Here is a 13,925-nt window from a genome sequence, read left to right on the forward strand (position 1 = left end):
ATGTAATAGTTTCAATACAATAACTTTTCAATACAATATTTTCAAAATTCTTCTTCAATTAATGGTATTAAATCTTCCAAAAGCATTCCCATTTTTTTTCACTACCATGCTTTCCTTTCCTTAATTTACTGCATTATTTTTTCATACATATCAAATGTTAAATATTTTAATTTATCCTTCGATAAAGAAGGATTTTGGAGAATCTAATATTTGCCAATAGGCAGGATAATTTGCCTTGACTGCTTACCATTCATTTAGTTGGTGACACAGTTTCTGTAGCCACTGTATGCCGTGTTTGAAGAACTCTTGTAAATCAGTGTCCATTCACTTCCTCTATAGCAGTATCTGCTGTGCTCATTGACATGTTAACGCTCCCTTTAGCTATCTGGAATTTTAATTTTGTAAGTTGCTCTTATCTCTCCAATTAGATTTAGAGAAATTTCTATTTCCCAGTGTACCGAGTTAGGGATGGCATTCAACAAATATAAACCTACTGCGGCCAGCCCCATGCCATAGCAGTTAAGTGTGCACCTTCCACTTCGGCGGCCTGCGGTTCACAGGTTTGGATCCCCGGTGCGGACATGGCACTGCTTGGCAAACGCCGTGCTGTGGTGGGCATCCCACGTATAAAATAAAGGAAGGTGGGCATGGGTGTTAGCTCAGGGCTAGTCTTCCTCAGCAAAAAGAGGAGGATTGGCAGCAGTTAGCTCAGGGCTAATCTTCCTCAAAATAAATAAATAAATAAATAAATAAATAAATAAATAAATAAATAAATAAAATAAACCTACTAACGGACCTAGATGTTAAGGACTTTGAACAGGTTACCTTCAGAATTAATGGAGTTGGCTTTATAATTTCTGTGAGTTTGGAAAGCGGTGGATAAAACTTACCAGAAAGAAGATGACTTTTTTTCTTTCATTTGACCTTTCTTGAAACTGTATTTATAAATCTAGGCTCAACGATAAAGCTGTTTAGACATAGTACTGAACCAAGGGACTACTGAACTAATTAAATCACTTAATTTAGTGATAACCTAAGCATTAAACTTTGTATTATTCTCTTGAAACTCCTTGGTAGTTTTTCACCTGAATTTATTGCAAAAATGCAGACTTCCTTCTAATTTTGCACAACATTATTTTGCAATAATGATTTACTGTTCCTTATAATAATTATACTACTTAAAGTTTCCGAAAAAATATATTCTAGAACAATCCTCCCTACCATTTCAAAGAATTTTGAAGTTGTTTAAAAGGTACCTCCTCTTTTGACAAATACAGTAAATTTGCTATTAAACCTCCTGTTTATCATTTCAGACAGATAGCTAGAATCAAGTACTGACTGACTCCTGTGGATGGGGAAATTGTTGTATATGCTTTTGTAGCATACAGATTGGATTAATATAATTCTCTGCTTTCACCTTTGTCAGAATTCTCATTGTAGAAAATGTGACACATCCTGTATTTGGTAATAAGCATGATTCATGGTTCCCCACAGGACAGTGAAAAATCTCACCACTTGAAGTCTCCCTACTGGCTTATTATTGTGAACTCTCTTGAATTTTAAATTTGGCTCATGTGTGTTTGTTGACTCAAATAATCTTCTTTGTACAAAATAAGCTCCGGTCCATTAAAATTTATTTCAGACAATTACTAGATCCTGGAGAGTCTCTGGTCAACCCAGAGACGAGAGAAGGACTATGGAAAACAATGCAAAATGATCTGAAATAAGCAAAGTATCAAATATGCTCCTCCCCGCCTCTGCTTTGATAGAAAACTGAATAAACATCAGTATTGTGCTTATTTGAATTCTTGGACAGAGCTTTTCCATGTCTACCCTCTGGTGAGGCTACTAATAAGTAACTGATAAGCTAAAATAATTAGTAGTGAGAGAATGCAGGAGAAAAATATAGATAAATCAGATGAAATGAGATTCAGAGAGAGTTTTGCTTATCTTACTTTACAAAGTAGGGCATACTATGTGGACTACTAACAGTATGCTGGTTGAAGTAGATTTTGAAGAATGAATGGCTTCAGTCACATGAATTGAATAAAAAAAATGAAAACTATTCAAATTTACCATTTTCCTTTATTATGTGTGTTTTTTTCCCTGTAACTGCTTGATGACAAAATAGTAGTAAGAAAACCAATTACTTAACTATTTTGCCTTCTGTTTGCAAAAGTGCTAGTTTGATTTTTTTTCCCTTTTTGAAAAAGAAAGGGTTTTTTTAAAAACTAAATTCAATTAAATTATGATTTGCTGGCATCATACCCTTCTTCCAAGATTTGAAATGGATCACTTATTTAATCACAAAAAATGCACATAAAGTAAGTGGTTTTATTTTAATATAGTTCTCGAATGTGCATTTGAACAGATCTTCCCAGGTAGAAACACTGATTTTGACTGTGACATTCTTTTAGGAAAAGGTCAACTAATATCTTCCAAAGTAAATTGGGAATAAACAAAAGCAACTCTGTCTTTAAATCTTAGTGAAACCTAGATATTTTACACTTAACCATAAAAAATTTTGAAGAAATTACCAACTTTTATCTTATTCAAGTAAAGACAAGAAAAATGAAACCCTGATCTATTATCAATATTTCATAAATAGAAGCCTATTTTAACATCAAAAAGGAGAGATAGGGGCCAGCCCCGTGGCTGAATGGTTAAGTTCTCGTGCTACGCTTGGGTGGCCCAGGATTTCCCTGGTTTGGATCCTGGGCGCGGACACCTAGTCGGGCCATGCTGAGGTGCCATCCCACATGCCGCAACTAGAAGGACCCACAACTGAAAGATATCCAACTAAGTACTGGGGGGATTTGGGAAGAAAAAGCAGAAAAGAAAAACAAAAATGAAGATTGGTAACAGTTGTTAGCTCAGGTGCCAATCTTAAAAAAAAAAAAAAAAGATAATCTCAAATTTTAAAAATTGCATCTAATTTTATGAAATACTTCATTAAAACTCACTACATCTCCTGATCGACATTTTAATGTCTTCCTAACACTGACTGCATTATGTAACTAACCTTTCACAGCTTCCCTAACACATTAACATTACATCTTTTTTCTAAAAAATATTTTCTTCCCATTCTTACAAAATCATTTGGTTAGTTGCCATGACAGCAGGATGTCATTTCTTTGAGGGAAAATGGTGACATATTTTTGGTTTATAATTATTTTTCTTATTTTATTAGTGGTATTACATGTACAAATTTTTATTCCTTCCATTTAAAACATGGCTGCACAAGTGTTGATCAGTAGCACCAAAGTAGTGCTTGAACCTGAACAGATTCAATCCATCATTAGAGAAAACCATTTCTTCCTTATGGAACTAGATTAGTGTGACATGGTACTTAAAATCTTGGACTCCAGAAAGCCACCTGCATCTGCTGAGGTATTCAGACAAAGACTCTTGGAAGCTCGCCAGGTTTGTGCAATGCTCAAACCCATTGCTTACATGTTTGACAGTAACATCTGGTAGCACAGATGCTGAATTCTAGAGAGCCATAATTATTTTGAGAGAAGGGAGAAGTTGTCTTACACAGTTATTATCATGCTCCTACCGCAGGTATTAGAAAGAGGCAATCATTTTGTACTTCCCTACTAGCATATGTTTTCTCAGTTTTGGAGATGAAATTTCTAGATCATGTACAATATTGAGATTAAGAATCATTATGTATTTTTGAGCAATAGAAAGATATCAAAAGAGCATAAATGATGTGATGAAAATGTTTTGTTGTCTCCAAGTGCCTATTCAGAAGCCATTGAGCTAGGTGCCAAAAATTCATATGCTAGCCTAAAGAAAAGTTGATGACAATAACCTCTCTTGGTTTCACACTCTATCCTGGAGCCCCTCATAAATAAGACTGTCAGATTTTGTACCAATGAAAGGAGTTTGTCTTAGCTTTGTTTATCTCAGCTGTTAAGAATTCCCTTTCCCCATTTTTCTTTCTCTCTCAGATAGATTATTCTTAAAAAGGATATGACAGGTGCCAGTGCATCTATATGATGTTTGTCTTTTGGAAGCAATATATTATATACTGAGTGCACCCACAAAAATAATGGTCTGGAATCTCTTGGTAACCTTCACCTCCAGGGCTCAGAAGCTGAGATTTGTAGTTTGGTATCATAGTAACTGGTTTAGGTAGGCTACCTTAATTTGCATATGTCTGTCAGAGTTAGCAGGAACAAGTAATGATCATTTTTAAGGAATATAAAGATGATCAGGGTGGGCATGTACAGATTTTACTTCTCTGCTGCTCACTCTGAAAATCTAAATACAAGCCTGCCGTTCATTGATTTGTGCATTCTTTACTTCATCAAATATTAACGATAGCCTACAATGTGTAAGGAATTCTGGTAGGTGCCAAATATACATTAGTGAATGAAACTGACATAATCCCTCTCCTCCTGTAGTTTACAGGTTAGTCACAGGAGTGACAAATCCAAATACTTTCAGGGCCAAGTAAATACAGAAAATGAAGGAAGCTGTGAATATAAGCCTATAATTAGTGGGGGAGGCTGTGGCAAATGGAGAGTGAATGTTCTACTGGGCAGAATTCAAATTCAAAATTTGTTTGAACAATGAGTCATACCTTAAAAAAAAGGCACACCTGGAATCTGAGCACTTTGACTTTCTGCTTGTGAGTTTGAGCTTCTGGTAGTGAATCAGAGTAGAGATGTCCCAGCGATGGTGAGAACTGTGTCTGCATTTGTGAGCTGGATCTCCCATTTCCCATTTACCATGTAATCAACAATGTGCAGTCAAGGGCCTGGGAGAAATCGGCTGCAGGGGACAGGATGAGTTTTCAGGTTCCTGTTCATAGAGCAACCACATTATAATTGACTGAGTGGGCAGCCACCCTAGGCGTTGATGGCCTTCCACTGATTGGTGCCCATGTAGATCAGGCCAGACTGCTGTCTGCTCTCGTCAGATTCAGCAGTTCTGGCTGATATGCTGATTTGCTTTACTGGCAATGGCTTTTCTCCCTTCAACATTCTATTTATCATCTTATACACTGGGAATCCTATTTTCATTCATAGCAAATAGTTTGTTTTCTAAAGGGTGAATTATCATGAGATTACTTTAATGTGAATATAGATCAGACTACCTCTATGCCAGAAATCACCATAATTTTTTGGTTGACAATCATAGCAAAATAAAAAAATAAAGATAAATAACAACACAAATAGTAATGATTTGACTTTAAGTCTTATATATATGTGTATATGTATACATACTACTCTACCATACATTATGTGAATTATAAAACCTATGCAAAAAATAGAAATTATTAAAAAGATGAACTGTCTTAATGTTTTATTTGCACACTTTAAAAGATTGTCATCCATATGCCACACATCAAAGGCTAAAAATCAAATAATAATAAATAATAGCAACAATAATAAAATAAACACTAACATTTATTGAGTGTTTGTTACCTTCTAGACACAAAGCCAGAGACATGGAGCAAAGTAATTAACAAATATATTTTCTAACTTATTTTAGTATAAAGCAAAATTGTTAATGTCTTGTCTTTTACCACCACTCCTTTTCATCGTTTTTTGTTTGTTTGTTTTTAAAGATTTTATTTTTTTTTTCCTTTTTCTCCCCAAAGCCCCCTGGTACATAGTTGTATATTCTTCGTTGTGGGTCCTCCTAGTTGTGGGATGTGGGACGCTGCCTCAGTGTGGTTTGATGAGCAGTGCCATGTCCGCGCCCAGGATTCGAACCAACAAAACACTGGGGTGCCTGCAGAGGAGCGCGTGAACGTAACCACTCGGCCACGGGGCCAACCCCTCCTTTTCATCGTTTAACAGATTAAAAGTAATGTCCTCCTTACAGTTTGTATTTGTTTTTAATAGCTGATGTCAATTAGGTAATGCCTTATTACTCTTCTAGTATAAGCTGGATTTTCTTTCATTAAGAGTTTATAAGCATGGCTATATTGTAGAAAGTTAACAGCAGTAATTTCCAAAACTTTGAACAGAAAAATTGGCATAAATAACATGATAAAGAGAGCTAGGTTTCTACAATACGCATAGAAACCTTCAGTACGCTTCTAAGATAGTGGAGCTAGTTATTTGCTATTGTCTCTAATAGGCCATCTCATGATAAACTAAACCTAATAGATGATTTAAACTATCAAAATATTGTGAATAAAAAGTTAGTTTTTAATGATTTCCTTCTTCAATGGTACATGAGAAATTAGGACTCTAAAACTCATATGGGTGCTTAATTCTTAGGGAAGATTAAAGAAAACTGATACTTCAAAAACAAGGTTGGGGGGCCGGCCTGGTGGCTCAGTGGTTAAGTTTGCACATTCCCCTTGGGCGACCTGTGGTTCACAGGTTTGGATCCCGGGTGCGGACATGGCACTGCTTGGCAAGCCATGCTGCAGCAGACATCCCACATATAAAGTAGAGGAAGATGGGCATGGATGTTAGCTCAGGGCCAGTCTTCCTCAGCAAAAAGAGGAGGATTGGCAGCAGTTAGCTCAGGGCTAATCTTCCTCAAAAAAAAAAAAAAAGGATTGTTACATTATATAAAATTCTAATATATCTAAATAAGTTCCAAAGTATGATCTCATTGAGAGGAAATTTTAGAAGGTACCCAAAGGAGCCATGAGATTTTATTAAAAAACAGAAATTACACATTCGCAAGTATAAACTTCCTTCCAAGCTTAAGATGCAAATATTTGAATATCTCTTTATTTTTCCACTTTATGGTTTGAGAACCTGAATGTCTTATTAGCAGGAAATATACCACTTACCTCTTAAAAATCTCCTTCCTGCTGAATTGCCCCAAACCTCAAAGATTTACCTAATTCAAAGAGTGTCTAGCTTTTCCACCAAAATGAGGAGAGAAATGGGAGCCTGCTCTGTCCACTCTCCAGCTGCTGTTGCTTTTCTGTACCATGTCATGTCAATGTTGAAGATTGGGCTGCCCTTCTCACGAATGGTGTTCCCTGATGCGGTGAGATTTCCCATGCCTAGAACCGTGTAAAGGCCACCTTGATTCCACGAAAGGACAATCGTATCTTCTCAGCCTAACAGCAGAAGTGCCCTGTGCGTGGATCCTCAGGGAGGACCTATCTTCATAAACTCTTTTGGTTCACATTTGAAGCTTTGTCCATGGGTGCCCCTCTACCATAGTGGCACTGTGTCAGCGCTGGATCTAACTTGCCCTCTATCATACACCCAGAACTACTGTCACTGGGTGCATTCTAGGGTTCAAGTAGCATTAAATATTAAACATTTAAAACAAAAACACTTAATTCTATCATCTACTCAGAGAAGAGGTTACCACTCAGTGTCTGAAACCAAAAAAGTGAAGTAAGAGGACATTATGTTGGTCAGGCGCAATCTTGTTGAGCAAGGCAAACTTCCGCTCTCATTTAGATCCTTGGCATGTGGGTTACAGACAGGAGGGTGGGTTAACTAGGCCTTAGAAGCTTTTCCACTGAAGTCAGTCTATTGCTGAATTGGCTCACTTTCAAAGGGTGAGGCTGTCGTTGGTTGGTTGGCTTTCAGAGGCTGTTCACTAAAGAGAGTTGTCATGGATTGATTAAAATTTTAAAACCAGTTCTGAAGCTATAGAGCAATTAGACTTTTCCTAGTAGTGTGGGAACTTTTTAATGCTCATCTCTTCCCCCAACTAACTGAACTTCCCACCCTTTTTATACCAACTCTTCTGAGAGGATTGGCCTGAGTTTACTCAAAGGGACTCCTTATTTGAAGAAACCTCCAAAGTGGCTTATTTCTCTAATGAGTAGTTCCTAGGTGATTCCAGCATCATATACCTATTTTTCTGAGGACTAGAGGATGCCTTAAGTGATTTCAAGTTGATTTTCTGGTGCCTATATCACTAGAAAAAATGCTGCAAAATATAAATTTCATTTCTGGCGCATTATCCCACTAGACTACGAAGATTGAATCCGGTAATTGTAAGCATAATAATATGGTAAATCATCTGTCTACTCTAGGAGGGCAAATCGTAATTCTCATAGAGACATTATAGCATTGTAGTTAAGAACACAGATTTTAAAGGACAGATTTTCTGCTATCTACATTCTAAATGACCTTGAGAAACTTATTTAACCTCTCCATGCCTCTCTTTTCTCTTCTGTAACATGGGGGTAAATATTACCTTTGTTATTAGGATTAAATAAATTTATATATGCAAAGTGTTTACAATAATCTTGGTACACAGTGCTGTATCATAGTGTGTATGTGTATGTTTGCTTTCATTATTATTAATATCATAGACTAAAATAATAAAACCGTTTTGCTGAGAAGAAAAGGAAAAAACGTTGCAATTTGTCATCATCTTTGCCATATTTTTCTCACTTCTGAGGAATAATGAAAGATATCTGACACCTAAACTGTGAAGGATTGAGAACTGAAGATAAATTGGATGAAATATAACAGAAGGATCTAAGTCCCAAATATCTATTTGCCTCTGATGAGAGCCGCTCTGTGAGCTAGAGAATTCATAGCAAATCACAATACTCTCCTTCCTTCAAATCCCTGGCATTTTACAGAGTTACAATAAGTTCACAGTGAATACGAGCGACTTTTGAGTAACTATAAAGGGAGGGAATGTCAGAAAGGGGAGTTCAAGGTGTGTGAGAAAGGGAAAGGAGTCCCTCAGATTTTGTGATCATGGGGCGATTACAAACTGGCCACGTTCATATGCCCTTCAGGGTTTTTCCAACCCATCTGCGCCAATGGTTCTCCATTCTGGCTACCCATAACAAACCTTTAAAGAGGTTTCAAAACATAAGATGCCTGAGCCCCATCTCACACTTTGGGATGCCCCTCACACCTCCCACATCTGGGACAGTGGGGCCTGGGTATCGGCAGCTTTGCAAAGCTCCCCAAAAGCGTATTGAATGCAAGCAGGACAGAGAATCACTGAAGTACCCTAGGTGCTCCTTGGCTAGTACGCACCTGGATTTTGCAACAACTGCAGCAATGGTCTCTTGACACGTGCTTCTTTACTGGGTATCAGTCTGCTTCTCTAAACTTTAGCGTCTGATGCTTTCAGGCTTAAAGTGACAGAAACAAACCTGCCTCACTACAGACAGAAGCTGCAGAGTCTTGACAGCAAAAGTAGTTCAGGAAGCTCCTGGTAACAAAGGAAAAGGAGAGTAAGATTAATGACAATCTTTATATGGGGAATTAGTTCACAGTACTTTAAGTATGTAGCAGATTGGTTTTGCTTTTTTCTTTCTCTTTTTAATGTCCTTTTCTATTTGTTTTATGCCGAGTCTTGAATATAGCTATGTCATATGCGATTATTAGTCATACTGATATCTTAATAAATAGTTTATATTTCTTTAGATATTTATAAGTACTACATTAAGAAGATCTAGGCAGTGTTTCCCAATGGCTGTGCATTAGAATCTTCTGGGGTTCTTTTTTCTAGATTAAATTGATTGTCAGGAGTGAGAATTTATTCTTCAGCATTTTGATGCTATCACAACACCTGAGTAAAATACTGAAGTGAATCATAGGTTTAAAGTGAAACCATAATCCTTCAGATGTATATTAGACTCCATGTTCTTCATTCCCAGACAAATCTTTGAATAGTCCTCCTACTTCAGTGAAGATAGTATTACTAACTTCCTGCATGAGTGAAGTTCATATTATTTGAAGATGAAATGTGTGATTAGTATATACTGAACTACATATAAAGTGATCAATGATTGATTATGCTTATTATTTCCTATATTGCTTTTTTATTTGAGCACTATGTTGAAATCACACTCCTCACTGGTTTTGAAAGGGATAAAAGCAGAGACTCTAGAATTTGGTGTAATAAATTATTTGGTGTATCCTATGTTTTTTGTGTTCTTTTAAAATGTCATTCAATGATGAGATTCTGATTAAATTACTAAATCTTATTCTGTATTAACTTATTAAATTTTTAGTAGAAAAAGTAGATTGTCTATTCTTTCAAAATGCTGGCTGGAGGACTTCTGGACTAGCTCTCACCTAACTTTAACAATTTAGAACTTGTCATGTGATGATAGGTATCACATACCTAGTTGGGTACAGGTGACCAACAGAAAAGCAGAGGAGATACAGCTTCAGGACTACTGTGATCAAACTGAAAAATAGATGTTTTAAATTAGTTAACTGGATTAGTCAAGGTTTTCCTGAGAAGCAAAACCAATGAGATGAGAGAGAGAGACAACACAGAAAGACATTTGTTACAGGGAATTGACTCACATGATTATGGAGGCTGAGAAGTCCCATATCTGCTGTCTGTGAGCTGGAGGCCCAGAAAGCTGGCGGTGCAGTTCCAGTCCAAACTGGAAGGCCTGAGAACCAGGGAGGCTGATGCTGTAGGTCCCAGTCCAAGCAGAAGACGACCAATGTCTTGACCAGTCAGAGTGAGTTCTTTCTTTCTCTGCCTTTTTGTTCTATTCAAGTCCTCAATGGATTGGATGATGCTTACCCACGCTGGGGAGAGCAATCTGTTTTATTCAGTATACTGATTCGAGTGCCAATCTTATTCAGAAACACTCTCACAGACATGGCCAGACATAGTGGTTAGCCAAAAATTCTGGGCACCCTGTGGCCTGGGCAAGTTGACACATAAAATTAACCATCATACCCACCTACCTGCGTTCAATACGACAGTTAATCAGGCCATATCCAAGTGATTTTCTTACACTATAATGAAATTTCTTTACCTAAGAAAGCCACTGCCACTAAGTATCACATTTAGCTTCTCTCCCCCTCTCTGAATTTTTCTGTCTTTGAAAAGAAGGAGAGCTAGAAATTGCTGTCAAAGTACCTTTCTTCTGTCAGTATTCTAGAAAACTCAGAAAATGTTTAGGATCTACTGAGTTAGAATATCATTAAAATAATTCTTTTAACCAAAATCATAAAAATGCACAGACTTATATTAGCCTTGAGACTGCCTACCGCCAGTTGCTAAGTTTAAATTGGTAAATTTGTGCCAGTTTCCAACGTCAGTGAGTTCTCTTACCAGAATGATCAAAGATTCTCTGCATTGACGCAAACTACAGCTTGAAATGCGGAAGGCAGTATTGTATAGTTGTAAAAGCTGTGGTTTTCAGCTAAATCTTGGTTCAAATCCTGGATCGACTGTCTATATGCTATATGCCCTTCAATTCCCTAAGCTTCAGTTTCACCATTTGTAAAATGGAGAGAATACTATTTACTAGTAAGAATTATGATCAATGTAATACTTGTAAATATGCTGACACACAGAGGGCATTGAGTAATAAATGGGTTCTATCAATGTTTTAATTTTGTGTGAATATGGAAAAGTAACAAACAAGTCTGAATTAGTTTTTTGTTAGGAGAGGTTAGAAAGCACTAAATTTGATCTAGACATCTATTATTCCAACTATATTCGGAGAGTATGTCATAGGATGAGCTTGCTGACACTTAGCATATATCTATCCACAATAAACTAGGTGGAAATGAAGAGGAACAGGGAATCATGTCTTAACTAGGATTCTCAAATGAACTGTAATCTCCCCATGTTTAGCTGGGAGGTTATCTTATATCTCAGTTTCTATCCTTTGGAGTGGATGTAATTTGATGCCATTCCAGGTGGTGATTAACAATTTCCTAAATAACTCACAGGACTCCAGTTGATCAACATACAGAACCCATTCTTTCCCAAGTTGTGAATGTGCTGTTCATTTAATTAATCAAAATTCAATTTTCCTGAAAAGTGGAAATTGACAATTCAGTCTAATACCCCACTCACAATAGCCAAACAGTTATGGAAGAGGTTTATAGTTCCCCTTTTTGGAATTTTTTTAATGTACTTTGTGTAAGAAAATGGTCTTACTTTACCTAAATCTCTTTGTTTTGGTGTTTTCTTTAGATATGAAACCAGAATTCAGGTGAAATCATTTATTTCTTCAGTCATCAAAAATTTATTGTGGGCCTGTTATGTGCAAGGCACATTCAGCTTTTAGCTGAATCATTATCTTTAGTATTCCATAGCCCAGTGTTTTAGGCATATTTCATTAGGGTTACTGAATTTTTGCCCTCGTCTAATGAGAAGGGAAATCATTCCTGAGTCTGTCTCAAAATAAGGGCAGTTTTCACCTCAAGCAGAAGCAGCAAGAACACAAACTCCAATGACCGTTCATTATGGTTTGTCCTACTCCATTCAGCACAAATATCACACTATTCTGAATTGGTAAATCAACAGGCAAAGTAGTCACTAGAAGCCTAGAGTTTGATAGCACAATGTATTTGTGAGGTACAAAGTTGTGTTGGACCTGTCTGAGAATCGGGGGATAGCATTTCTGGCTTCCGGGTGTGATGGTTAATTTCATGTGTCAACTAGACTGGGCCATGGGGTGCCCAGACATTTGGCCAAACATTGGGTGTGTCTGTGAGGATATTTCTGAATGAGATTAATCTTTCAATCAATAGACTGAGTAAAGCAGATTGTCCTCCCCCTTGTGGGTGGGAATCATCCAACTGTGAGGAGAACAAGAAGGCTGAGTGAGAGGGGACTCCTCTGGCCTGACTGCTTGAGACATTGGTCTTCTCTGGCTTTCAAACTGGGACTGAAACATCCATTCTTCTTGGTTCTTGAGGCTGCTGACTTTTGGACTGGAATTTGCAGTATCAGCTCTCCTGATTCTCAGACCTTTATACTCGGACTGGAACTACATGTTGACTTTCCTGAGTCTCCAATTTGCTGACTGCAGAGCTTGGTGTTCTCAGCCTCCATATTGCGTGAGCCAATTCCTTACGATAAATCACACACACCCTATTGCTTCTGTTTCTCTGGGGAACTCTGACTAACACACCAGGTTTACTCCAAAATCTTGGAAGACTTGTTTTATTCCCAGAACATGTCAGAAGAAAAATAAGTGAAGTAGAAAGAGATGATATATTTGGAGAACTGAGAGGGAGGATCAAGTCACCTGTAAAGCAGTGAGAAAAATTAAAGGCTGGTTCCATGTTTAATGCTGTGTTTTGAATCAGAAGACCCTGGGCAAGCTCCCTGACACTGCCTCTTAGTCATTTTGATTTCAAGGAAGTTTACATCTCTTTAGGTTTTCTCATCTATAAAGTGAATGGTTGGGCCTACATCACTGATTCTCAAGCTGTATCACCTGGGGAAGTATTTAAAAACACTGATGTCTGAGCCCATCACCAGAGATCCTGATGTAATTGGGCTGCTGTGGGGACGAAGCACCAGCGTTTAACTTAATCTCCAAATGATTCTACTCTGCAGCTGGGCTTCAGAACTGCTGGACTAGATTTTAAGGTTCGTTATGTGTGGACAGAATTGGTACTGACATGAAGTTAGGGCTGGAAAAGGAGTAGAGATGAGGTAGTACACACTTAATTCAAATAATATTTTTAAATTGTTAAATATTTGCTTTGGATACTGTCAAAAACTGGTCATAATTCTAATTTTTCTGTGGCAGTGTAAAAATTGTATACTTTTCATTTGAAGAAAAGCACGTATTTTGTTAATCCATCAACAAGGATTTTACTATTTCATAATTTCCATTTGTGTAGTGCTTGAATTCTTGGCATACATGAAATTTTTTTTTTTTTTTTTTTATTAATGTTATGATAGATTACAACCTTGTGAGATTTCAGTTGTACATTTTTGTTAGTCATGTTGTGGGTACACCACTTCCCCCTCCGTACCCTCCCCCCACCCCCCCTTTTCCCTGGTAACCACCAATCAGATCTCCTTCTCAATATACTAATTTCCACCTATGAGTGGAGTCATATAGAGTTCGTCTTTCTCTGACTGACTTATTTCGCTTAACATAATACCCTCGAGGTCCATCCACATTGTTGTGAATGGGCCAATTTCGTCTTTTTTTATGGCTGAGTAGTATTCCATTGTGTATATATACCACATCTTCTTTATCCAATCATTAGTTTCTGGGCATGTAG

General features: G+C 37.3%; 1 protein-coding gene across 11 annotated transcripts in view; it reads left to right on the plus strand.

Annotated features, from left to right (window-relative positions):
• NAALADL2 (N-acetylated alpha-linked acidic dipeptidase like 2) overlaps positions 1-13,925 on the plus strand; it is a 1,279,597-nt gene that overhangs the window by 635,181 nt on the left and 630,491 nt on the right. The window lies entirely within an intron of this gene.

Source organism: Equus caballus, chromosome 19 (genome assembly GCF_041296265.1).
Source record: "Equus caballus isolate H_3958 breed thoroughbred chromosome 19, TB-T2T, whole genome shotgun sequence".
Lineage (NCBI taxonomy): Eukaryota > Metazoa > Chordata > Mammalia > Perissodactyla > Equidae > Equus > Equus caballus.